Below are 26,872 nucleotides of genomic sequence, written 5' to 3' on the forward strand. Positions count from 1 at the left end.
TCACCACACATTTTTGTTTACTTAGTATTTGAAAAAATGTTCATCAGAGTTAATCTGAAATTGTTTGTGTGTTCAGGTAATGTGAGAAAAATTTGCTTGACTGACACCAGATGAGATTCTAGTATTGGCTTCTTACCCTTGCTTGTGTGTTTTCTTCTGTTTATCCTTTTACTTTTGCTGTCTCTCTCTCTCCTTTTGCTTCAGTGACTAAAGAGAGGACAGAAAAATTTCAGTCAGTATAGTATATAATATAATTGATGTCCAAATTAACTACTATGCAATTTTTAGATATCTGCGCAGCCATTTAGTTCTACACTGTTGCTGTCAAAATAAAGCCCCTAATGTAAACATAATTCATGCAATCAGGAATGAACATGAGAAAGGCACTATTTAACTGCTCTAAAGCATATGCATGTCATTGAATGTCAAGATGAAGTGAAAAGGAAAGTGAAGGTGACTGTTTACCCCTCCTGCTGGCTGCACAGTAGGCTTGATTTCATTCTTCTCAAAGCATCCCAACTGTCAAGTCTAGCCTTGCATCTTTGCAGTGATGGGGATTAAACAGCTTCCCTTAGCAGCTTGTTTTATTGTCCGATTACACTTAGAGGTTTATGTTTTACAGTATTTAATCAAACTATCCCTTTCTTTAGCTTAAAATTATACCTTCTTGCTCTATTCCTGTTACCTAGTGAATGCTACTGCCACTTCTTTCCACATTACAACGACCATCTTCTCCCTGTGTAACACTTTGCTATGTATGTTCTGGTAACCTGTTACCATTGGTCTTCAATTGTCATTTTCCTAAGCTAAATTCTACGGGTAGTCACACATGTGCCAATCCAGAGTAACTCCTGTGACTAGCCTAAGTTCAGATTCTGACCCAACATCTTGTAACCTCTTCTAACAGGTTATTTTTTTCATGAGATATCTCACAGTGAGCTTCACAACCCACCCACCATCACCACACACACATACCAGGACAAGTGGGTAGAATAGCTGTGTGAATCCAGCACACTTTGAAGTCAATGAGAGTTTTGTCTGAGTTTACAGATCTGAAGACGGGAGGCCAAAACCAAACTAACAGAAAACAAACAAACAGTCCCCTTTAAGAAGGCGTCCAAATCAACCCCAGCCAGCAGAGTTCCTAGTTCTCTAATTGTTCTAGGAGGCAGACAGGTTTTCTCCCTTTCCCCTAAGCATCAGGTCAGGGAAGGAGCAGCTTAATCTAGTTCATAAGGTCCCTGCCTCAGAGCCTTGAGTCAAACCAATCAAATTATAATCAGAAAACAGTTTTTAAGACTCAGGCCAGACTAGTGTCCTAGGGCCTGCAACCCATAGCAGCCAGCATGGCCTCTAGTCCCTTCTTGCTCAGCTTCCTTTTCCAGACAGGGGCTGGGTGCACCTTCATTGCACCCAGGCTGTTTTGGCCATAAGATGTCCCTTAAAGGGGTAATATGGTCCACCACAGTAAGTAAACTGCAGCATCAGGCCCTTTACCAATTAGTGCAAGTTTACTGAGGTTTCACAGGCATGAAAGAGGTGCAAAGGTGATATCTAATTCCTATGGGCTAGATTGTCCCCTGGTCTTATTCATACAAAGAAGTGAGGAAGAGTCAGTCTTCCCACATCTCCTCTTTGGCCAAATAGGGTGCAGGAGTGGTGCACAGTGTCAGGTCATCGTCTCTACAGGCTCCCTCCTACAAACCAGTGGAGAGACTGAAGGGCAAGAAAAGGTGATGAGCCTTCATTGTGTCCCTCCCAATGCCTGACTGGCAAATGGAGCAGGGTCAGTGGAAATGGGGAAGTGAGCTGCCCTCTTTTGAGAGATACAGTAAGTTACTTCTTTCCAGGAGAAAAGAGGAACAGGGAAGGAAATATCACTCAGACTCAGTTCCTTCACAGGGCTCCTTCTGAGATCCAGCAGCTACAAACAACCCCTTGCTCAACAACCCCTTTTGGTCTAGCCCTATATATGCAGCATAGAATCATAGAATATCAGGGTTGGAAGGGACCTCAGGAGGTCATCTAGTCCAACCCCCTGCTCAAAAGCAGGACCAATCCCCAATTAAATCATCCCACCCAGGGCTTTGTCAAGCCCTGACCTTAAAAACTTCTAAGGAAGGAGATTCTACCACCTCTCTAGGTAACGCATTCCAGTGTTTCACCACCCTCCTAGTGAAAAAGTTTTTCCTAATATCCAATCTAAACCTCCCCCACTGCAACTTGAGACCATTACTCCTTGTCCTGTCCTCTTCTACCACTGAGAATAGTCTAGAACCATCCTCTCTGGAACCACCTCTCAGGTAGTTGAAAGCAGCTATCAAATCCCCCCTCATTCTTCTCTTCCGTAGACTAAACAATCCCAGTTCCCTCAGCCTCTCCTCATAAGTCATGTATTCCAGACCCCTAATCATTTTTGTTGCCCTTCGCTGGACTCTCTCCAATTTATCCACATCCCAAAACTGGACACAGTACTCCAGATGAGGCCTCACCAATGTCGAATAGAGGGGGACGATCACGTCCCTTGATCTGCTCGCTATGCCCCTACTTATACATTCCAAAATGCCATTGGCCTTCTTGGCAACAAGGGCACACTGCTGACTCATATCCAGCTTCTCGTCCACTGTCACCCCTAGGTCCTTTTCCGCAGAACTGCTGCCTAGCCATTCGGTCCCTAGTCTGTAGCTGTGCATTGGGTTCTTCCGTCCTAAGTGCAGGACCCTGCACTTATCCTTATTGAACCTCATCAGATTTCTTTTGGCCCAATCCTCCAATTTGTCTAGGTCCCTCTGTATCCTATCCCTGCCCTCCAGCGTATCTACCACTCCTCCCAGTTTAGTATCATCCGCAAATTTGCTGAGAGTGCAATCCACACCATCCTCCAGATCATTTATGAAGATATTGAACAAAACCGGCCCCAGGACCGACCCCGGGGCACTCCACTTGACACCGGCTGCCAACTAGACATGGAGCCATTGATCACTACCCGTTGAGCCCGACAATCTAGCCACCTTTCTACCCACCTTATAGTGCATTCATCCAGCCCATACTTCTTTAACTTGCTGACAAGAATACTGTGGGAGACCGTGTCAAAAGCTTTGCTAAAGTCAAGAAACAATACATCTACTGCTTTCCCTTCATCCACAGAACCAGTAATCTCATCATAGAAGGCGATTAGATTAGTCAGGCATGACCTTCCCTTGGTGAATCCATGCTGGCTGTTCCTGATCACTTTCCTCTCATGCAAGTGCTTCAGGATTGATTCTTTGAGGACCTGCTCCATGATTTTTCCAGGGACTGAGGTGAGGCTGACTGGCCTATAGTTCCCAGGATCCTCCTTCTTTCCTTTTTTAAAGATTGGCACTACATTAGCCTTTTTCCAGTCATCCGGGACTTCCCCCGTTTGCCACAGCAAAGGCTGTGGCTCTTTGCTTTGGCTCTATATTACCTGAAAGATGTTGAGCTATCTCAACTGCAGCATGTTACCCTAGGCCACATAGTAAAAATATTCATTATTCTATAGCTGCCCTCCGTTGCAGCTAAACAGGCAGCTGCACTGATGATGCATTGCAAAGGGAGAAGCAGCACTAGAAGAGTTAAGTCTCTTATGTTAACACAGAATTTATCAGAGCAATTATCCCATTTACCATTTACAACAAAAGCATAAATCATAACCATGAACTGGATCATTATCAGTATGTCAGAAAGCAGCCTTGTGCCTGTACATGCTAATAGTTTTCCAGAGAAAGGCTGTTGCCTTCCCTGTAGTATACAGAATTATCTATCAGTGCAGTCCAGCATGGATGTTCTGAAATTCTTACTCCTATTTTCCCAAGGTCAGTACTGCTTGTTATGCTTTTATTAGCTGGATTTAGACAATAAACTGAAAGTGGAAGGTTTCATTCCTTGCCATTACTGGATTTGCATGCAAACAATTTCTGAATAGATCCTGCTTCTGGCAGACAGGGTGGTACATTACTGACCAATGGGTGTGTCTTTGTACCTCTTTGGGGTGTGTTATGTTGATTCCTCTTATGAAATGTTATGTTGATATCTGGGGTGTTAAGTACACAGGAATCTATTTACTGAACAAGATTAGACAGCTGGTATGTATCTGGCAGGGACCAACATCTGATACTTCAGTGGAAGGAGAATCGCCCACCCCACAGCAACTCTTCCATTGCACAATGTTATACAACAGCAAGAAATCTTTCTTGTCCCGTGAACTGAATTTATAATTTGCCAGGACATGTGAAATGTGAGAAATACAGCATAGGTGATGCCATGTTTTACATTCCCGCATCTCTCTCTCAAGTATAGTTTCCTGAAGCTGATACTGAGATAGACAGAGAGTCCCTACCTCACACTGAACGTAATATCTTACTTCACAAGTATCCCATTGAAATCAATGGACTGACTTGCTGTATAAGGTGCTACTCAGCATGAGTGAAGCTATCACACTCTGGTCTGCCATATTGACCTGTTACAATACAATGGGTTAGCAATATTGTTAAGCATATTGATATCTAAGCAACCAGAACTCAGAAGAGGTTGTTACAGCATCTACACATCTGTAATTGCCTGGTGGAAGATGCTATTCTGTATGCGTGCTGTACAGCTCAGAAGGAATGCCATAGCAATGAGTGTCACTAAACTGTTATATGTAGATATCTAGCTGTGATTCTCATGGTGAAGGTTTAAACAACACATCTTCCATGAGGATTAGTATCTCAGCCCTTTTTGGGTATAGTAAATTTACAGGGATTATCATTGTAGTCTCTTTAAACTATAACCGATTCTCACTTTTCTATTTTATTATATAGAATTATTTTCTTTTACATTCTGCACTAGTAAAGATGAAGTTAAACCTTTATGAAAGAGGACACATATAACCAAAAAACTAGATAGCTCAGGGTGTGGATAATGGGTTATGAAGCTATCAACCAGTTCCAATTTGGGGCCAGCTGATTGTGAAAATCATTATCATTTCATAATGCATGTGAAATAGTTTTACAGTTTGGGATTGAAGGAGTAGAGTGACTGAATTGCCCATTTAGCCCTAAGGGTTAGACCTGTTAGCAGGATAGGAAAATTGTTGCTCCTGCTAGGTGTTCCTTCCTGTGCATGTGGCCTTAAACTAAAGAAGGAAAAGATAAAAAATAAACGTTAGTCTTTTTAAAAGGTAACCTGTATCTTTTATAGATAATATGCTGTAAGTATAGCTGGCCAGAGAACAATTCTGTTTCATGATAAATTGTGAGATTTTGAATTTTGTTTTATATTGGCATGGAAACAAAACCTTTCAAATGTTTTTGCAAAGTAGAATTGTATTGAAACATCAGTTTTCAGATCCAAAAGGCCAGGTTTTCAGTTCACATCTCTCTCTCTGACCAGAGAGTCCACCCTGGATCTCAGAAACCTTCCCCTCAAAAATTTCATTGGAATGGACATGTTTCCAACAAAACAGCATATTTTGATGAAAAAAGTTTCATCAAAATGTTCCAACCAGCTCTAGCTACACGTTTTTACAATTGCAAGTACACTATTGTGCTTTGAGCTCACGTGCATTTTCAAGTACTTGGCTTTAATCTTTGTGAAAAGCTCATGAGTCTGTTTTCACTGTATGCTTTTTAAAGCACTCTGGCATCGTGACGGATCTATGTCATTTAAATGATAGTATGTGCAAAAGCCAAAAGGGATTATGGAGGAAGAAATGGAGACTCAGTCATTTGGACCTACCTTTGGATTTGTTTGTGCTAAACAAGCCCATCTCACCTGTTTGATTAATATTTTTTGTTTACTTTCTCACTAACATAGGTGATAAAAATAGATCAATGCTTTTAAACTAAACTAATTGGAGCTGTGATTAGCACTTGAAGCTGGTGGGAATTATAGTACATCAGGCAGTACCTACACCCTCAGGAGGTCATCCACTGCAAATACCAGCTGCTCTGTTGGAGGCTAGAAAGAAGCTTTTCCTAGCTATGCCTCCACTTACAGTAGTATCTGTGCACCTCACAATCTTTAGTGCGTTCATCTTCACAACACCACTGAGGCAGGGAAGTTCTACCATCCCCAATTGCAGATGGGGAACTAAGGCATAGAGAAGCTAAGTGACTTGCCCAAGGTCACAAAGTATGTAGCAGAGCAGGAACTTCACTCTAGGTCTTCCACATTCTAGGCTAGAGCCTAACTATTGGCCCATCCTTCCTTTCCTTTCCCTGTGGGCCTGGTATTTAAAAAAACCAACCAACCAACCAACCATCTAATGCAGAGTGTCTCACCACAGCTGGTCAGCAAATGTGTAAAAGATATCCGTAAAAGCAAAATAAAAGTTTTCATCTTTATCAAAAGCATTTCTTCAGAAATTTTTATTTTTAGTGAAAAGCTACAAAAATCCTGGGTATTGGTTTTGGCAACTGAAAAATTTCAGCTGGATACCAACCAGGAATTTTGTCTTTGGGTTTTCAGGTTCACAACAAAACCCTGAAAAATGTTGTAAAAAAATAGATGTATTTTACAGACATTTGTTTTAAAAATATTTTTCAATCAAAAAATGTTTAAAATAAAATCAGACCAGCTCTAATCCTCACATCTGCCTCTGCCAGTGAGAGTTGTTGGCAAGAGGATATTGGACTAGATGAACCACAGGTCTGACATGGATTAGCAATTCCTATCTCACTTATCAGCACAGACATTCTCAGGGTGACTGGTGAAAGCTGCAAGGCACTGCTGTAGCATGTCCACTCAAAGGGACTGTAGTAGAGTAGTCAGCTCACAAGGCCCCCAGGCAGCTCCACATGCTTCCCCTCACCTCAGCTTCCCTTCTTGGATCCCCAAAAACTCCACACTGGCTTTTTCAGTCCAATAACAGCAGCATCTGATTTACTCCATGGGGCCGGACGAGTTGCCTCCGAGAGTGCTGAAGGAATTGGCGGCTGTGATTGCAGAGCCATTGGCCATTATCTTTGAAAACTCGTGGCGAACCGGGGAAGTCCCGGATGACTGGAAAAAGGCTAATGTAGTGCCAATCTTTAAAAAAGGGAAGAAGGAGGATCCTGGGAACTACAGGCCAGTCAGCCTTACCTCAGTCCCTGGAAAAATCATGGAGCAGGTCCTCAAAGAATCAATCCTGATGCACTTGCATGAGAGGAAAGTGATCAGGAACAGCCAGCATGGATTCACCAAGGGAAGGTCATGCCTGACTAATCTAATCGCCTTCTATGATGAGATTACTGGTTCTGTGGATGAAGGGAAAGCAGTGGATGTATTGTTTCTTGACTTTAGCAAAGCTTTTGACACAGTCTCCCACAGTATTCTTGTCAGCAAGTTAAGGAAGTATGGGCTGGATGAATGCACTATAAGGTGGGTAGAAAGCTGGCTAGATTGTCGAGCTCAACGGGTAGTGATCAATGGCTCCATGTCTAGTTGGCAGCCGGTATCAAGTGGAGTGCCCCAAGGGTCGGTCCTGGGGCCGGTTTTGTTCAATATCTTCATAAATGATCTGGAGGATGGTGTGGATTGCACTCTCAGCAAATTTGCGGATGATACTAAACTGGGAGGAGTGGTAGATACGCTGGAGGGGAGGGATAGGATACAGAAGGACCTAGACAAATTGGAGGATTGGGCCAAAAGAAATCTGATGAGGTTCAATAAGGATAAGTGCAGGGTCCTGCACTTAGGATGGAAGAATCCAATGCACAGCTACAGACTAGGGACCGAATGGCTAGGCAGCAGTTCTGCGGAAAAGGACCTAGGGGTGACAGTGGACGAGAAGCTGGATATGAGTCAGCAGTGTGCCCTTGTTGCCAAGAAGGCCAATGGCATTTTGGGATGTATAAGTAGGGGCATAGCGAGCAGATCGAGGGACATGATCGTTCCCCTCTATTCGACATTGGTGAGGCCTCATCTGGAGTACTGTGTCCAGTTTTGGGCCCTACACTACAAGAAGGATGTGGATAAATTGGAGATAGTCCAGCGAAGGGCAACAAAAATGATTAGGGGTCTAGAACACATGACTTATGAGGAGAGGCTGAGGGAGCTGGGATTGTTTAGCCTGCAGAAGAGAAGAATGAGGGGGGATTTGATAGCTGCTTTCAACTACCTGAAAGGGGGTTCCAAAGAGGATGGCTCTAGACTGTTCTCAATGGTAGCAGATGACAGAACGAGGAGTAATGGTCTCAAGTTGCAGTGGGGGAGGTTTAGATTGGATATTAGGAAAAACTTTTTCACTAAGAGGGTGGTGAAACACTGGAATGCGTTACCTAGGGAGGTGGTAGAATCTCCTTCCTTAGAGGTTTTTAAGGTCAGGCTTGACAAAGCCCTGGCTGGGATGATTTAACTGGGAATTGGTCCTGCTTCGAGCAGGGGGTTGGACTAGATGACCTTCAGGGGTCCCTTCCAACCCTGAGATTCTATGATTCTATGATTCTATACTCGCTTAAAGTTCAACACTGAATATAAAAATCTTCCTTCCAGCCTTTAGCTAGGTATAGGCCAAACTCCTTTGGTCTGGTCAGAGTCTTTCCTGTTTTAGCAGGCTACTCCTAGCTCAAGCAAGTTCCCTAGCCTCAGAATCTTACCAACAGGAACCCCTCTTTCTCATGCTCTACAATCTTACTAAAACCTCCTGGCCTTTACCTCTACTGTAGCCACCTTCTGCTCTTTATACAAAATTACCTGATTCCCCCTCAGGTGGGGCTCACTCTGCAATCAGGGTTGACTTGGCTCCAGGCTCTCTGGCCCTAGGCTTTCCATCCCCAGGGCAAGCCACCCTCTTACAGGGACATTTCCCCACTGCTGTAAGGAGAACGACACTGATAGACAGAACAGCGCAATACTTCCTGTACATGTTTCAGTGGCAAGGAAAAGGGGATCAGCCAGGGGCAGGAATCATATAATTTTCCACTGTTTAAAAACTGCCAGTATCTCTGGCACACAAAATATTCCCTGTGGAAGGCTGGACAAACCAGGCAGCAGTGATATAATAAAAATAAATAAAGAGAAGGATTTCAAACAGGACATTATTATATCTCTTGTTGCTGCCATTAGGCATCATGTCTCTTGAAAAACCACTTTTCTGTTTATTTCTCAGAGCGTGTACTCTTCAGTTCATTTTTCAGTAGCTACTGGAAGGAAGGAGTAGAGTGAGGAGTTTTTTTAGTGAACAGAAAGGACATCTTATTTATCTGGACTGATCAGAAATAACACAGCTCTGAAACCAGTTTGCAGACCACTTTGCTGCTCCCACTGAGGCCACTTCATTTATGATTTATTACAACAATCTGTAACCCACTAATCCCCCTTTATTGTCCTATGGCTGAGGGGTGCTAATGGACACTTCACCTTGAATGTTCTCTTAGAATATGTGTTAAATACTTAATCTAAACAATCTGGTCCACCTTGTATTTGGCTGTGACATGCTGAGTACCTTTCCCAGACCTGGAGAAGAGCTCTGTGTAGCTCAATGGCTTGTCTCTTTCAACAAGAAGTTATATACGATCATACTAAACCACAGAAATAGAGATTATATGCCACCTCCAGGCTGAGATAATAAGAAGACTGGTAAGGATTTCTTAAATTAACAGATTCATTACTAGGGTTATATATTTTACCTCTCCATTAATTCCACTTGAATCAATATTTCCGTCAGAGAAATAAAATGTGTGTGTAAAGGAAACGTTAACACCTTGGCAACCCTATATACTTAGTATGAGCTAGACCATGGATGTCAGAGTTCTAAAAATACAAATACCCCAAACCAGATATTGCAAATACATTCAATATTTATCTGAGCCCAAAAAAACTGCAAAAAATCCCCAAAGACAGAGTATGTTTGCTAAAAAAACCCCAGGAATAAAGCAAATCATTATAGAATGTACGTTCACCCAATGTGATATTTTGTCCGTGTGCTACCACTCCTACATTGAGTAGTACCTTTTTCAAGAGTAATCCATTGATTTCATTGGAACTTCTTTGAAAGTAAAGGTGGGACAATCAAGCACTTAATTAACACCCTTTGATTATTTTAAAAATGTTTAAGTAACTTATGTTTGTTTACCTTTCCTTTGTGTCTTTGTGAACGTCCCATGATCATCCTGGCTGCTAACAATGAGAAATAAATGGTATTTTAGTTATGAAATGGGCTGATTTATGTTCTGTCTGTGTAAAATACTGGTTTACTATTTTTCTATTTGAGATTTTTAATTTTTTAAATATTAAAATATTATTTTAAAATTAGCTGCTGCACCAGAGAACAATGGGGGATTGCCAGCTTTAGAGACCAAACCCCTCCATGGGCTTAATCTGCAGTAAGGGAGATTTAGGTTAGAGATTAGGAAAAACATTTTAACTAGAAGGGTAGTTAAGCTCTGGAATGGGCTTCTAAGGGAGGCTGTGGAGTCCTTATCATTGTAAGCTTTTAAAAACAAGTTGGACAAACACCTTTCAGGGATGGTCTAGATTTATCTGGTCCTGCCACAATGCAAGGGCTGGATCTGATGACTTCTTGAGATCTGGTCCAGCCCTACATTCATGGCTTGGGGCTCTCCAAAAGGGACAAGAAATGCCAGATGTGACACACCTTGGAGGCTCACCAGCCCACTGCCTTTGGAGCACCGCCACCAAAAGCTCTCAAGATGTGAGACCCCGCCCATGCTCCACCTCCACTCTGCACCGAGGCCCCACTCCTACTTGGCCTCTTCCCCTGTGGCCCCGCCTACATGGCATCTTTTCCCACCCCAGCTCCACCTCTTCTTCCTAAGGCCCTGCCCTCGCTTTGCCTCTTTCCACCCTCCCTCCGCTGCTTCCCCCAAGGCCCCTCCCTCCTGCCACTTGCTCCTCTCCTCCTTGGGGGAGGGGACAGAGAGGAGCGAATGGTGGGCAGGGGGGGCCTCAGGGTAGAGGCGGAGCAGGGGCAGGAAGAGGCAAAGTGGGGGCACGGCCTTGGGGGGAAGAGGCCGAGTGGGATCATGGCCTTGGGGCAGAGCAGGGGCAGGGCCACAGTACGGGTGCTGGTGGCCCCCTCCACATCTAGGGAGCTTGTACCCAGCCTCCCCAAATGCAAGAGTCTAGCACTGCCTAAGCCTACATTTTATGATCCTATGATTTATACACAGCTTATACAGCACAGTTAATGGCAGTGCAAGTGTTATAATCAAACTGCAGTGACTTTGTCATGTTTAACATTGACTGAATTTGATTTGGTTGCATACAGATGAAAGTCTCTATATCCCATTTCCCGCTGCTCAGCTCAGCTCAGCCCTATTACATATCGAGGGAGAGAGAAAACTTCTGCAAGGAAGGCTGGGTGCACTGCCAATGAATGAATAGAATTACTCCTTGCTGTACCAAGTAATTCAATTGCATGTAAAAGGCGCAGAAATTCACTGTAGTGAAGAAACTGCAAATGTTTCCTCCTAAAACTTGTCTCTTTCTTCTCACAGAGAATTCAGGTGAAATCTACAGTGAACAGCTAACTGAGTTAACTTAGTCTTTCATCATAGATTTCAGTGGAATCCTTCATGATATGAGGGTGGAGGGAGAAGATAACAATTAAGAAGCTTTTCACCCTGTGTAGAAAATGAGTTCTTTTTTAAAAGATAAAAGCAATAGAGTAAATCCAAACAAATAATCATTTGCACACGTATAAGATGCTCCAGGCTAACTTTTATTTAATTATAGAGGACCCATAACAGATTTACCTCTCTGTTGTACAATAAAATTGTATAAATATATGAAAAATCTGCCATCAGAACTGACTCAAATGTTCTACCATTCACAGAAGCTACACTGTGCTTTAGAAAATGTTAAGCAACATGCCTTTGCACTTGCACTTAAAGGCAACATCCTTGAGAAGTAGGAATATTATTTACAGAAGGGTATCTGAGGCACAATGAGTGATTTGCCCAAGGTCACAAAAAAAGTCTCTGGCAGAGCAGGGAACTAAAGCAGGGTCTCCAAATACCAGCCCAGCACCAAACCAGGACCATGTCTCAGTGTGCTGCAGTGTTTTTTCTATTACAAGGAAAGAACCAGAAGAAGTCAAGATCTGGCATATGGCTCTAAAAGCAGAATTTTCCTCTAAAAATGTCTGTCAACAATTGCCAATGGATGCAAGATTTTCAGCCACTTTGTCAGCTCCCAGGCTGCAAGTACACATTTAATGACAGTTATGTTGACATGAAAATGCAGAACCTGTTTTGGAACACTCAGGCTGTGTTAATGTACTACTTGAGAAAGGACATTCCTGTGGCTTATTTTTATTAATCTGATATGTTTTTGTTCGTTATATAGAAGAACATAGTCTGAATTTTTATGAGGTAGTTCACGTCGGGTTAGCAATGAAAACTTTTTAAAATTAATACAGTACTAGAGAACCTGGCTATAAACTGATTGAAAGGGTTAGCAGGAAAATGTCACCAAAATATAATTCCCCAGTGTCAGTTTCTGTCCTTCTTCTCAGAATAGAGAAGAGGTGTCTCCTTTCATTGTCTGGCAAATTTTGCAGTTATGTAGATCATTGTGGATTATGTCAGAAATAAAACACATATTCCCATCATGCTTCAGATACCTCTGAACAAAAGGGCGCCTACCAGTGATGACGAATTGGTGGGGAGTAGGCTAGGCATTTCAATACTATAGTATTAAGCCTCAGGTAAATGGCATGTGTTTAACAATGCAACAGTATATTAAACAGTTTAATCACACGCTCAGAAGTAGTTAGAGTTCTTTTCCAAGGTAATTTTGTCTCTCCTAATTTATACTCCATGGCTGTGAATTCCTTCACCCCTGTGGGAGGCGCAACTGTATGTAGGAAGAGGAGCTTCTGGTATGGCCTTCTTAATCAGTGACTTGATTCTTCATGCTCGCTGTCCGGTGAGTGGGTGTTTCAGTCTCCATGGTCCGTTCAATACTTGGCTACTCTCTTGAGAACCAGTTGCATTGTGATGTGGAGACAATTGTTGCTCTTTGAGTTGTGCACAGAGATCCACTGGAGACTAGCATAAGGCATTTTATCTCCCTTTGCCCATAGACTGAGACAGCTGCCTTTGTAGCACTCCTGGCCTCTTCTGGGCTTAAGGAATAGTATCTATCAGTGGGGATTTTTAAAATAATATTTTTATATATTTCAGTGTGTTACAGTTCTTTTTGTCAACCTGTGCTGCTCTTAAACTGAACTTATTGTCTGTCATCTGAGCCTGGGGAGTTACCCTGTCCTACATGTGGAGGTAACAGTTCCCTCTAGGTGTACTGGCTAAAGCAGTGTGTGTGTGTGTGTGTGTGTGTACACAAGGGCTAAATCCTTCAGTATACATTCAATGTCTAGATCATGAAATGGATGAGCATGTGGATTAGAACATAAGAATGGACATACTGGGCCAAACCAAGGGTTCGTTTAGACCAATATCCTAACAGTGACTGATGTCAGATGCTTCAGAGGGAATGAACAGAAATGAGCAATTTATCAAGTGATCCATCCCCTGTCATCCAGTCCCAGCTTCCAGCAGTCAGAGGTTTAGAGACACCCAGAGCCTGGGGTTGCATCCCTGACCATCTTGGCTAATTGCCACTGATGGACCTATCTCCATGAACTTCTCTAATTCTTCTTTGAGCCCAGTTACACTTTTGGTCTTCACAACATCCTCTGGCAATGAGTTCCACAGGTTGGCTGCGTTAGAAATTGTTGATTAGAAATAGTCAAATCATTCATTACAAATGATATTCATTGTGAATATTGTCCTATTTCTTTCTGCAAATTGTTCACAAGCCAATCCCAGTTTTTGCAAATGTATATGTTATTTGCAAGTATTTGCTATGAGCGAGGCTGAGACCACCAATTCATTTTAAATAGACAACTCAAAGAGCTATCATACTGCAATTATCTTTGGTCACTACTGCTAACTGAGCCTAGAAGAGAGACTTTATAGCAGGGGTGGCCAGCCTCTGGTTACGGAGCCACATGCAGCTCTTCAGAAGTTAAGATGCGGCTCCTTGTATAGGCACCGACTCCGGGGCTGGAGCTACAGGCGCCAACTTTCCAATGTGCTAGGGGGTGCTCACTGCTCAACCCCTGGCTCTGCCACAGGCCCTGCCCCCACTCCACCCCTTCCTGCCCCCTTTCCTGAGCCTGCCATGCCCTTGCTCCTCCCCCCCCCATCCCCAGAGCCTCCTGCACACCACAAAACAGCTGATCGGGAGGGAGGGGGAGGCACCAGTGGGAGGGAGGCGCTGGGAGCGGCGGGTGGGCTGATGGGGGGCTGCTGACATATTACTGTGGCTCTTTGGCAATGTACATTGATAAATTCTGGCTCCTTCTCAGGCTAAGGTTGGCCACCCCTGCTCTATAGCCTAGGAACAATCTCCATAGCCAATCAGGTCCTGTATACAAAAGGATAACCCTTCTTTGTCATTTCCCCTTATTTTTAATTTCTTTTCTTGTGTATTTATTTCTTTTAAAATAATTATAAAAGGTATATAATATTCACTGTATCCTGACAAAATTTGAAGCAACAGTTTAACGTAGCACTATGCTGGAAATCACAGTTTGAGTCTTAAAATAAAAACATCATTCTCAGCTAATCAGGGTTTGGGACTAACATGGAGGTAACATGTACGTTCAGCACATTTATCTAGCCATTTGCTGACTACACATTTCCCACTTACGGTCTGAGTATAATTTACCGTAAGCCATAGTTGATCTAATGAAAATCCAAGCCATAACATGTACCAGACAGTTCCATTGTAAATCAGGCTGATCTCTGGTCTTCAAGTCCTTTCTTCTTTTAAGAAGTCAGTTTGTTACATACCTTTTCAAATGGAGGTTAAAGAATAAACAATTCCAGTTACTAGGATAGGACAAATCAGTTCAGATGGACTGAGCACTTGCCAGAATTTTTGCCCAAATCTCACATCAAAACCAATAAATTTTTTGTGGTTTGAAAAAGTTTAGTTAACTTTTTCTTTTTAAATATATATTAACCACCTTTGCACTATCTGGCTTTGGCTGGGATTGAAAGGAAAAAAAGGTGTGGGAAAAACTATTCCTGTAACATGTCTTAACAAAGCCAAACCCAGAAGTTTTGGGTTTGTTCAAGATTTCCACCCAAGTGGCTCAATAAAAGAAGTTTGGATAAGCATCTACACTTTGGAATGTTCATTTGAACTAAGCCAAATCCCTATTCTACCCACAGACAAGGTGAAGCATGGGCCATAGCAGTGCATGCTTCCCTACATTTCCTCCCTTTTGTATTTCAGCCCTTATATGGAGACACCACTTTACAGGTGAGACAACAGTTCTGTCTCCATAGATCATTTCATTCTTGGTCTGTGTTGAGACTGCCAATAAACTTGCAAGTTCTGGTGACTTTCTATTATGGATGCTAATTCATAGGGGACTGGAATAAAATGACATTTCACATAGATCTCCAAAGAGACTTCAGGTGGAAATAATTTCTGGTCACTCCTGATCTAGATTGGATTGAATCAGTGACCTACAGATAGAAAGCTCTGTACTGCATTACTAATTTTCCAAGCCATCCATTGCACCAGTTCACACTGGTTGATATTCATTGTGTGTTTGGTGATCAGCAAAGGCTTCTGCTCATACTTTTACTGTAGCATATTTTTCTTTAGTTATTTCAAAAATGATCCAACTCAACATTGCCACTTTTAAAATCTTTAGCTGGAATCTAGTTGTTGCATTTGGATGTAGCATCAATGTGCCATAATATCCTCCCCAACAAAACAAGGATAGTTCCACAAAAATACAAGAGGTAATGATCCTAACATATAGGCATTCTCTTTTGCAGTGTTCTTGTCATCTAATAACTATAACAACTTATTTAAGGTTTCAGAGTAGCAGCTGTGTTAGTCTGTATTCGCAAAAAGAAAAGGAGGACTAGTGGCACCTTATAGACTAACCAATTTATTTGAGCAAAAGCTTTCGTGAGCTACAGCTCACTTCATCGGATTGTCTCTTAGCTGTTAATCGATTGGTTGATTTTTTTAATTAAGGGTCAAGCCAACTGAACTCATTCAACTCTTTTTGGGTTCACAGTTTTCCTTGTGTACCATTAAGTTGTCAAAAACAAATAAACTATTTTTCTGTGGGCTGTAGCAATCAGATCAGCTGGCTGCTATGAGCTCCAACCTTCAAGCAGATGCTTCTCTGTGTGTCCTCCGTCCACTAGGTCCTCAGCCAAGGGCAGAAACCAGAACACAGACTATAATAGTTAGGTATTAAGGAAAGTAATTCACCCAAGGGAATCATACAATAAACCTATTTGTGACTAGTTATGCTGTGTAAACAGTTAAGCTATTTTGCAGTATTGTGTCTTATCTCCTATTTATATAGAGAGAAATTACTTCAGTAAAAATGAGAAACCCACATAGACAATTGCTGCCATAACTAGTCCATACAGCTAATTGCTGTTACAGCACAGTTCCCTTGACAGCATTCTTAATGCTCAGAACCTCCCCATCTATGACAGAGAAGGGGAGTCATGCAGGAGGTTGTGGTGAAGCATATTTCATCAACACTGAGGCTGGCCCAACCACATCTAACTGCTCTGTGGCTTCTTATTGTAGTGTGTATACTCCCGCTTAGTGCACTCATCCTTACATAGCTGACTGATGTGACTTGAAATCCTCCAGTAAAACCTTCCTGTGTTTCCTCTCTGCACCACTTACCATTAGGCCCAAAACTGAGGACAGAAACCAGCGCCCTCCTGGAGTTCTGTTTGCGTCAACACCAGGAAATAGGGCTCTGGCTGGAAATGTCAGTATCCCTCCCTCATTACAGAGTTGGGAGCATCCTCTCTGTGGCATTTCCAAACCCTGCCCTCCTTGGAGAGAGCAACACTGAGCTTAGGGATTTGAATTCAATTCTCCCAATACAGACTTTTCCACCGCTTTGTTGACACAAGAGCAGGGTGCAGAGAAACAGAGCAACTGCTGGAGCTATTTATATTTTAATGAAGACAGACTGTACAGTATATTTTTTTGTATTGTCTTTATCAAATTGAAATCTGATGGGTCTGGTATATTTGTAAGAGTCTTGTGTGCATTGTTATGCTGTTTGGTTTTGATCAAACGTGATATTGTACTTGATGTTCTTTAGCTACGTCAAACCCTGCTTCATGATTAATACATGGCATTGATCCATACCACAAGTTGTGCAACTCTTTGCAGCAAAAATACTGCTGCTTCTTGGGAATTAAGATAATTAGTTCAATGTGAATTTAATTAAAGAGAGAAGGGCAGAGATTAAGGGAGAATAAAATTCACTACAGAATGGGGGTGAGTAAACTGATCTGGAAGAAGTAAGAACTCTTCATCCGTCCTAACCCTACACCTTCACCTGTTTCAAGAACAAATCTCTTTTTAGTTATGTTGTTACATCCCACCCCCCACTTTTAGTTTCCACTAACTACAAAACAAAGAAGTGCAAAAACAGAGTGAGAAAAGTTCTTAATATAGTAATTCCAGTCATAACTGGGAGTGGAAGTGGCAAAAATCTCACAAAGAATCCTCTCTGAGCATTTTCAGTCCAGTTTTGCAGAGTCAAGAGTTTTGGATAGTTCAAACCAATGCAAACTTTGGAATGTTTGGCTTACTGGGTCAAATTCATGGTTGGTGTAACTCTACTGAAGTAAATGGTGCTACACGAGGGATTAGTTTGGCCCACTATGCTTAGAAGCACAGAAGCAACATTTGAGATCAGACACAGCTGCCAATGGAAGCTCCTCTGGGAGTTAAATATATTGTTTTTATGCCTTCCCCTTGTCTGGGAACTGGGTGAGGTGTGGGGACCTGAAGGTCCGATGTTAGCTGGGAGTGACGGCTGGGGTAACCAAATGGGTCAAACATTCAGGATTTCTGGCAGAAGTCTGCCCTTGCAGGTGAGCATTGTCAAGATTGTGGAAGAGCCTTCATCACCAGACTTCATGCCCTCACATTGAGGAAATGGGACTCCCTACCCCATCAGACACCAGAACTTTTTCCTGCCTCACCAGTGATAGTCTTACACTGTCAAAAACACTATTTGTGTTTGCCAGCCAGTCAGGTGAGAGCCCTCTGCAGGGGAGGGACCAAAACAGAGAAAACTAATCCTGCCCAGAGGAGTAATACTGAGCTTGGGCAGGATTTGGAGAGGTCTATTCAAGGACTGACTTTTGGGCACAATGGGATCTGGAAAGGCATTGTAGAGCTTGTCCTCCTGGACACGTTATCTGTTGGTAGTATGCTAAGGCAATATCCACCTCCCTCAACATACTACAATATCTACAGCCTAGGAAATCTTAAAGAGAAAAGCTCTGAAGGCCTTTGAAGAGTCTAAAGTCACATAAATGAGCCATTGAGGGTGTAGGGAGAGCGTAAAGGAAAGCTGAACATTATATCAGGAAATGGAGGAGAACACACAAAACACTAAAACTTTTCTGATATGGAAGCATCTGGGTTTTGGGCTCTATGGGATCTTGACTCCCTTCAGCAACTGATGGAGGAGGAAGGATAGTTAAGGGAGTGCCCTGGGCCTTTGGTGAGCTGGGTTCAATTCCCAGCTTTGTCATAAAAATATTTTGTGTGACCTTGGACAAGTAATTTCCTCTCTTTGCATGACTGTTCCCCATCTCTAAAATGGAGATATTAATCCTCCACCCCACCCACTGTTTGTCTGTCTTCCCTATTTAGAATGTCAGCCATCTGGTGCAGGCGCTATCTCTTATTCTGGATTTTTACAGCTTCTAGCTGTAATGGGGTCTCTGATCTCTGTTGAGGCCTGCAGTCACTAGTCCAATAGTGCTACTGCTTCTACTACATAATCCCTGTAGGTCTCAAACAAGGAGTTTATCAGATGCCAGTAGTACTACACATTAGAACACTAGTGTCATTGAGGACCAGATCCTCAAAGGTATTTAGAAACCTAACTCCCACTGAACTCAACAGAAGTTAAATGTTGAGGCTCTGGGCCTGACTCTCAAACTAAAAACTGGTTTAATGTCTTTCTTCCAGAGTGCATCTGGGTATTCTCAGAATGGCTTCAGGGTGAGGACCTCTGGCTGTACATATTGGGGCCAACACCAAATTGCCCTTTTAGTAACTGGATCACACAGCTGGCTGAATCAACCATTTCAATCTTGATAAAAAATGGACTCTCTCCTCCTAAGCAGCTATTTACTCTGGAGATGTCTATCTACCTCACTATGAAACTACCACTCATGCATTACAGATTAATCCACTAAAGTTTGCATATGGTGTTTTTGTTAATTACATTCTTGAGTCCTCTTGTCATCCTTTGCATCTTGTCTGCTACACTCTTGGGCTGACAATGTCACTGTGTATAAAAACAGTGAAGCTAATTGTTCTGCTATTACAGTGGCCTCATAAAACAAAGTGAGTTTGGAAAATACTCTGTGTTGGGAGCAGGGACGAGAGAATCTACAGGAAGAAGAAAGTCTTAAAGTTAGTTGTTTGCCAGCAATATATATATTACAACAAAACAGAATTAATATTGTGCTCCCTTTCTCAGCTCTGCTAGTTTCCCTTTAGTGTATGTAATTATTCAGCCCTTTCTGTCCTTCATTGCAAGGGGGGATAGATTAGATAACCTATTAGGTATCTTTAGGCTTGGAAGAATTTGATTTTTAAAAAATAATTTTGATGGATAATATTGAGGTTTATTTTTAAGCATTTTTAAGGATTTTTATACATTAAAATTTCCATAGTTGTGTAAAATTATGGGGGGTGTGACACAATTATTTAATGACAGTAGATATTAAGATTCAAAAAGTTAAAGTTTTATAAATCATTAAAACACAAACTCTCTACATCAAATATCATAAATACAAAGTAAATCTCCTTAAATCAACAAATCATACCTGTTTTTACTACTCATTTGCTAGTCCATTTGTAACCAGTTTAATTCAAAAGTCTAGATCTCTGGATTTTGACACTACTAAGTTCTCAAGCAGTATTTTCCTTACTTTGCCTATCTGTAAATTTCTATTATTATGAATGGAAATATTTTTCATCAGTTTGTGTACACATGGTGAAATTGATATTTACAGATAAAAATCTAATCCTACAAAGGTATCTTTCATCTGTAAATTCTGTGATCGTATCATAGAAACTCAATAGGCTTCAATAGGAATGATCCTTTCTATAGTTTTTTTAACCTATCCTATACAACAGTGGTTTCCAAACTTTTTCTGTTGTAGCCCCCTTACCAGTAAAGGTATCTGTCTGCGTCCCCCCACCTGTACTGCACAGGTGTCTCAATAGAGGAGCTTGGGCTGAAGGTGGAGCTGGGTGCTGATGAACTGGGGATGGGGCGATGAGCTGGGGCTAGAGGTGGAGCTGGCCTGGGGGTGGAGAGGGAGTGAGGGCAGAGCTGGGCTGGGGGGCAGAGTGGGGCTGGGTGGCACTCCCTTCCTGTCCCTGTGGGAGCTGGCCCGGACCCTGCTGTGTGCCCCCAAAATATTCCTCTATGCCCCCCTGGGGGGACAGGTCCCACAGTTTGAGGATCACTGTTCTAGAATTTAAGAGAATTATATCCTTGTACAAGAATTCTGGAGATGGTTTAAAAATTCTGTAGATTTTCCACTGGGGAAAGGAGAATCCCCCCCCCATATGCGTATTGTTTGCTGTCTTTAGATCTACTACCGCCAAGTTACAGTAAGAGGAGGAACAGAAAAACAGGCCAGTGAAATCAGAGCATTATAGTCACTCCACATTGGGTTTCTTGCCTGATTTCTTGCTAACTCTTTCAATTCCATTAAACTGCAACTACTGATGAACCATGCCTTCCGGAAAAGAACAACAGATAATGCATGAGAGACAGACTCAGAAGCTAACATGTATATTCAGGGCCAACAAATTTTTTAAAGTAACCATCCATGTGTTCATATTAAATACAGAATTTTAAAACCTAAGCTTCACATTATTGTTTGATAACATTGTAGATGTAAGGATCAGTAGGATTCCAACCCAGGTTGACAGAGCTACCAGGCAACAGACACTTCCATACCGCCACTCAGCAGCAGCTGTAATTTGCTTGTTCTCATTACCCACAAACCACAGCAGACTAGTAGTACCCACAAACCACAGTAGAGTATGGGAAGTTCTGCCCAGGAGACATGATTGGCAGCTTCCTGGGAGGCTCCTGGTTGGCCCCTTGAACCCGTATAAGCCCACAGGGCATACTAGGAAGGAATGTTCCCTCTCATTTTTGACAGGCCGTGTGCCCAAAAAATTTCTTCTATGCAAATTTTTGACAGGCTGTGTGTGCAAAAAATTTCTTCTGTGCAAATTTTTGTGTGTGCGGTGTTTAGCTGTGGGCGTGGGGTTTAGGATCAGCTTAGAGGGAACAGTGCTAGGAAGTATCCAGGTAACAAAGTGTCTCCTTAGTGAGCTGCTATGACGGACTTTGCTTCTGAACTGCTAAACTGACTTTGGCTCTTACTTGGACTGACTCGTGCCTTGGACCTCTGACACCCTGGATGTTCTGAACTCTGGTACTGAACTCAGCCTGGAAATCTGACCTTGAGTCCTATCCCCACCTCAGGACCCTGACAAGGGTTGCAAATGAAACTGAGCAAATCTAGGAATGTTTGCAGTGTAATTGTAGCCGTGTCAATCCCAGAATATTAGAGAGACAAGGTGGGTGAGGTGGTATCTTTTATTGGACCAACTTCTATTGGTTCAAGAAACAAGCTTTTGAGCTCTGTCTGAGCTTGGCTATCGCACCAACAGACATCGGTCCAATAAAAGATACTACTTCACCCATCTTGTGAAATCTAGGAATGTCAGGTTTAAGGCTGAAACATAACTCTTAATTCAGAGGGGTAGCTGTGTTAGTCTGTATCCACAAAAACAATGAGGAGTCCAGTGGCACCTTAAAGACTACCAGATTTATTTGTGCATAAGCTTTTGTGGGTAAAAAACTCACTTCGTCAGATGCATGGAGTGAAAATTACAGATGCAGGCATAAATATACTGACCAACTCTTACCACTGACTTACTCTTAATTCAGGTCAGTGTAAACAAAACAAAATACAGTGATAAAGCTATGTAAGTTAAGAGCAGAGTAAGCCATTTTGCCTTTGGGGGCCTGATTTTCAGAGACAGGTGCACAATCCAGTCATATAGCAGAAAGGCACATAACTGTACATAGGTTATTTACTCATGACTGTACATACAATTTTTCTGTACAAATGGCCATTTAGCTGCCTAAAAGGGTATTTATATATGCAATTACCTGATTTGCATGCAGCTTCTTGTGAGTTCTAAACACAAATGTAGCTGCAATTACACATATTTTCAAAAGTGCTAAGACTCAATTTTTTAAAAGTATTTAGAAGTTGCTGCACTTAGTGTCTCAGGTAAGAGGTTTAGGAACCTAAATATACTCTTCAAAAGGGATTTAGGCACCAAGGTGACTATCAGTGGGATGTAGACTCCTAAGTCTATACAGCACGTCCAGCAAACTTTTCAACAGTTACATCAGTTTGGAGTGTGGGACATTAGGTAAGTCACTTAGCCCCTCTGTGCTTTTGTTTCCAAGCAGACATTTTTACCTTATAAAGGTATTTTGAGGTTTAACCAATGTTTGCAAAGCACTTTAACAAGTTTGGAAAGCTGCTACAGAATTGCAAAGTTATTATTAATTATTATTATTATTATAATGATTAACCAATAAAAACTCTTGGCCTTTGTTTACCACCATCTCCTACTGAATTAGACTTCCTGGAAGCTGCATTGTTTGCTATTCAAGTCACTGTCATGGAAGGGTGACTGAGTACAACATGGATGCTATCCAATTGTACAGGTACTGTATGCAAGGGCTGCATCTTTGTAAGTTTCTGCAGTGCTGTGAGTCCATACTAAACATCCTGGGCTACATTCTCTATTTGGCCAAGGCCACCTTGCACTACTTAACCCCCTTTTTCCCCATGGGGTGGGGGGAAAACAGTTAAGTGAGAAAAAGCAAGGTAGAAACTTTCAACAGAAAATGGGGTTTCACTGACAATGAAACTTTTCACAGAAACATATTGTCTCTGAATTTTGTTTTTTATTTCAAAATTTTGGGACAACCCAGTTTCTCCAGCTTTTTTTTACGTACCCACACATAAATATTCATCAGTAGATAAAAGGGGATTGGGGGAAGTGAGAGAAAGTGGGATTTCCCCCAACAATTTCAAAATGAAAAATGTCAACAAAAATGACATTTTCCCCACAATTTATCCAAATTTCATATTTGATGGAAAAAATGCTGATTAGCTCTAGTGTCCACACAATGGCTAGTAAATAGAGTTTTTCTAGTGTGGTGAAGGCCTGGGAGAGTTTCAGTTTTGCATGGCACCCAGAATATGATGGTAGAACTGTTCCTGTCTCTTTCCTTCTCTCATGCTTCAGTCTAAATGTTATCTAAAAACTCATGTACACATATTCTCTCTCTCTCTCTCTCTTTCTCCAAGATTCTCCCTTGAAACATGCAACTCATGAGTAACATGACAACATCTGTAAAAACAATAACCACCTTGGAAATATCTGTATAAGGAAATAAAGAGAGTTAAAAAACATAATCTAATCTTGAGCTCCTGGTGCATCAGCATTCTCTAACATCAACAACATACACATAGCTTAATTGGCAGAAGCTGCTGTTCTTGTTTTTCATATTCCTCTTGTTCACTGACAACATGTCTAAAATACATTTACTACACAGAACTGATACATCTTTGTTGTGAAACAAAAGGGATATTATTGGACACACTGCTGGTAACAACACACACCTATTTACATATCCTGATTCTACCTTGCAAACAAGTCCTGTAGGTTTGTGATCATGTGTCCCTGGAATGGGTGGGTTTCTGGTAATGTGACTCATACTGTAGATGTACACAATATAGTGGCCTTAGTGAATAATAATCATATCCCACTCTCAATGCAGAGAAGCACTTCTCACTGTCTACACTGGTGATACATTTGGAATGAAAGTTTTTGCTCCAAAAATGGATATTTCTTGAAGTTCATTGAAAACTTTTGAATTTAAAAATTTTTCAATAAGGGGGACAAATTTTTTGTGAACATTTCCCAATAGTTTGACCAGCGCTGGTACTTCTGAGCCTTGTGTTGGTGGTAGCTAAGCTGTCAAAAAGTGAGTGACAAAATTTATGACAGCAGCAGGCTCCTCCTTTCTGGCCTTCCTGACACACATATATCACCCCTCCAGATCATACAAAAAGTAGCTGCTAGGTTCATCTTCCTACCCCATTGATCTGACTGGACTGCATCATCCCCTGTCTTTGAATCCGTGCATTTTCCCTACCATTCTCCTTTCTCCAACACATTAAGTTCATGCTGCTTCATCTCACCTTGAAGTCCATATATAGTTGTCTCTGCCTACCTATCTGACCTTCTCTCTTACTGCATTGTCCCCTCCATTTTATCAGTGATGAGCCTCAATGTTCTATTCACTTGTGGCTGCCATGAAGCCCCAACACAGGCAGCTTCTTTCCTAACTGGTCCACAAAGCCACTACGTTACCCTTGTGAAGTGTTGTGCCTCAGTGCAAAGTGAGTGGCAAGTGGGTATACAATGTTGCTAAATGAAAACAGTAGAGGTTTACACCTATGTATTTATTCCCTTTGTGCTGGAGTAAATGACTACACTAGGTGCAAGGCAATGAAAAAATTGGCCTTGCACATTCCATTCCATTCCATCCCTAAAGCCCACTTCTACCAGAATGCCTACAAGAAACGAATCAGGCATGGATTGATTTTTATGTTTAATCACTATATTTTTGCTCTACCATGCTGTGTACTAGCTTCTACTGAGTAACTGCATAATCTTATTGATTTTGCTCCTGTTCTTCCTCTCCCTCCTACAGCTTTGTTTACCTCTTCATTACATCATCTCTGAAACTAGTTTGGAAGCCTTTGAGAGCAGGGTCCATAATTGTGAGGCACCTACCACATATCTGGACTTTGTTAAATCACAAATCATTTCAACTATTTATTATTCATTAGTAGTATCGAAGAGTTTCCCTAGGGAACTGGTGAAAGCCCTGTTGTTTGAGACATTTACAACTAGTCTGGGAAAATAATTCAATAACATGTTAAGGAACAATCCTGCACCTTCCGGGGGATTGCCAAGAGAACTCAACATGCCTTCAACATGTTTATTGCCTATGAACTATATTCTGAAGCATTTACTCTGTCCTTTCTTAGGCAAAATTCCCACTGAATCCAGCATATTAAAAACCACTTTGAAGACCCAAAGTAAACCTCTGCCAAAACACACATATTGTGCATGGTTTGGGAGCAAACCAAGACAAAACCTTGAATCAAGTCAGGTTTACTAGAAGCTCAGTGCAGGTTCACTTGAAATTTGACTCATCTGGCTCAGAAATTGGCCCAGACACTACAGTTTATTACTAGTTTGCATTCCTGTGACCCTCAGCAGCTCTGGAGAAGGTTTGGAGAGGGGAGAATGTGTAGAGTTCTGGCTTTGTGTGTACAAGTGATTGAGTTGGTGACGTTGCCCTCTAGTGGGTGGCCCACAGGGAGGATATGAAACTAGTACTGCCAAGAAGTAAAAACAGATTTCCTTTGGCTCAAATGATAGAGCTGTGTATGGCAGCAAAGAGCCAGGTTACTAGACCCTGCTCCCTCTGTTTCATTTTATATAGCTACTGTACTTATCCTCTGCAGCACAGAGAGTCATTACACCAAAAGGCTGGTGAATATTTAGGCAAAGCTGGCCCAAATATTGTGTTTCATCTCTCAGAGTCCTTCCATGAATGAATTCTACTTTAGTTTAGTAGGATTTGCATAAAATTTACATGGAAGAAAACATTCAGCCACACGACTTCTCTTCCAACAAGGGGTCTTTCTGATTGTACCCAAATTACTGCCCCTTCCACACTAGCTTGTTATGTCACATTTATTACTACATACTATTTACATCCCAATAGTAGAATCCTGAATTTGAGATTACAGAATATATTATTCAGGTTGATTCCCTCCTCTGCCTCCTCTTGTACACTGCATCATGTTCAAACTTCACCTTCAAGACTCTGCATGATTCCACTCCACCCTACATCTGATTTTGTCTTATAGGAATTCTTCCCATTCATTCTAACAGGATTTATGTCAGGCCCTTATAGCATTACTTCACCAACCTGTCCAGTCTGCCAAGATATTTTATTTGTTTCATTTTCCCACTCACCTCTCTGTGATTTTTAACCTCACTGCCCCTATGTTTGGAATGTTCTTCTACTATCCTGGTTTGCCAAGCCACTATCTCTCCTCATTCAAAGCCCTCCTGAAAACCTACTTCTTCTGGGAGGCCCACATGAAGTCAGCATATAATAATTATAACACCCAACCCTGCCACACACACACACATGCTAATTAATACCTGTTCTTGGATTCCCCTTCGGGGTGTTTTTCTCCTGTAGACTGTATGCTCGTCGGTTAAGTGACTATCCTTAAGTTTGTGTGTTGTACAGCACTGAGCGCACTACCAGTGCTAAGTACATAAATCCAGCATCATTTTACGTTTAAAACAGTAGTTTTCTTGGCTTTTATGTCCTTCATTTGGGCCCTCTCAGGGACAGAGGTATAGGAGAATGAGGAGAGCAGAAACATAAACCCCTCATATTCCTCATAAAAATTCCTAAAGCCACCATACTGTCCTCTTCAAATTCCTCTTCAGAACTCACATTTGGTGTGATGGCTACAAAATGCTCGACAATAGCTAGGCCGAAGGCATTGAGAGTGCTGCTTTCGATAGCAAACACAAGCATTTCCCTGTTACCTTATCCCACTTCCTCTCCCTATTTTTTTCTTCACCTGTTGTCTCTTGTCCATAT

The 26,872-nt window shown here is 41.8% G+C and overlaps 1 protein-coding gene across 2 annotated transcripts in view; it reads right to left on the bottom strand.

Moving 5' to 3' along the window:
- APIP (APAF1 interacting protein) overlaps positions 1–26,872 on the bottom strand; it is an 82,010-nt gene continuing 55,138 nt past the window's right edge. The window contains exons 8-9 of one of the 2 annotated variants that reach the window (XR_012159389.1): positions 10,061–10,104; positions 1–207 (exon numbers count right to left, since the gene is read on the bottom strand). The gene's annotated coding sequence lies outside the window, so the exon portion shown is untranslated. The remainder of the gene's footprint in view (positions 208–10,060; positions 10,105–26,872) is intronic. The other variant, XR_012159390.1, reaches the window with a different exon arrangement.

The sequence above is a fragment of the Lepidochelys kempii genome, chromosome 6 (assembly GCF_965140265.1).
Source record: "Lepidochelys kempii isolate rLepKem1 chromosome 6, rLepKem1.hap2, whole genome shotgun sequence".
Taxonomy (NCBI): Eukaryota; Metazoa; Chordata; order Testudines; family Cheloniidae; genus Lepidochelys; species Lepidochelys kempii.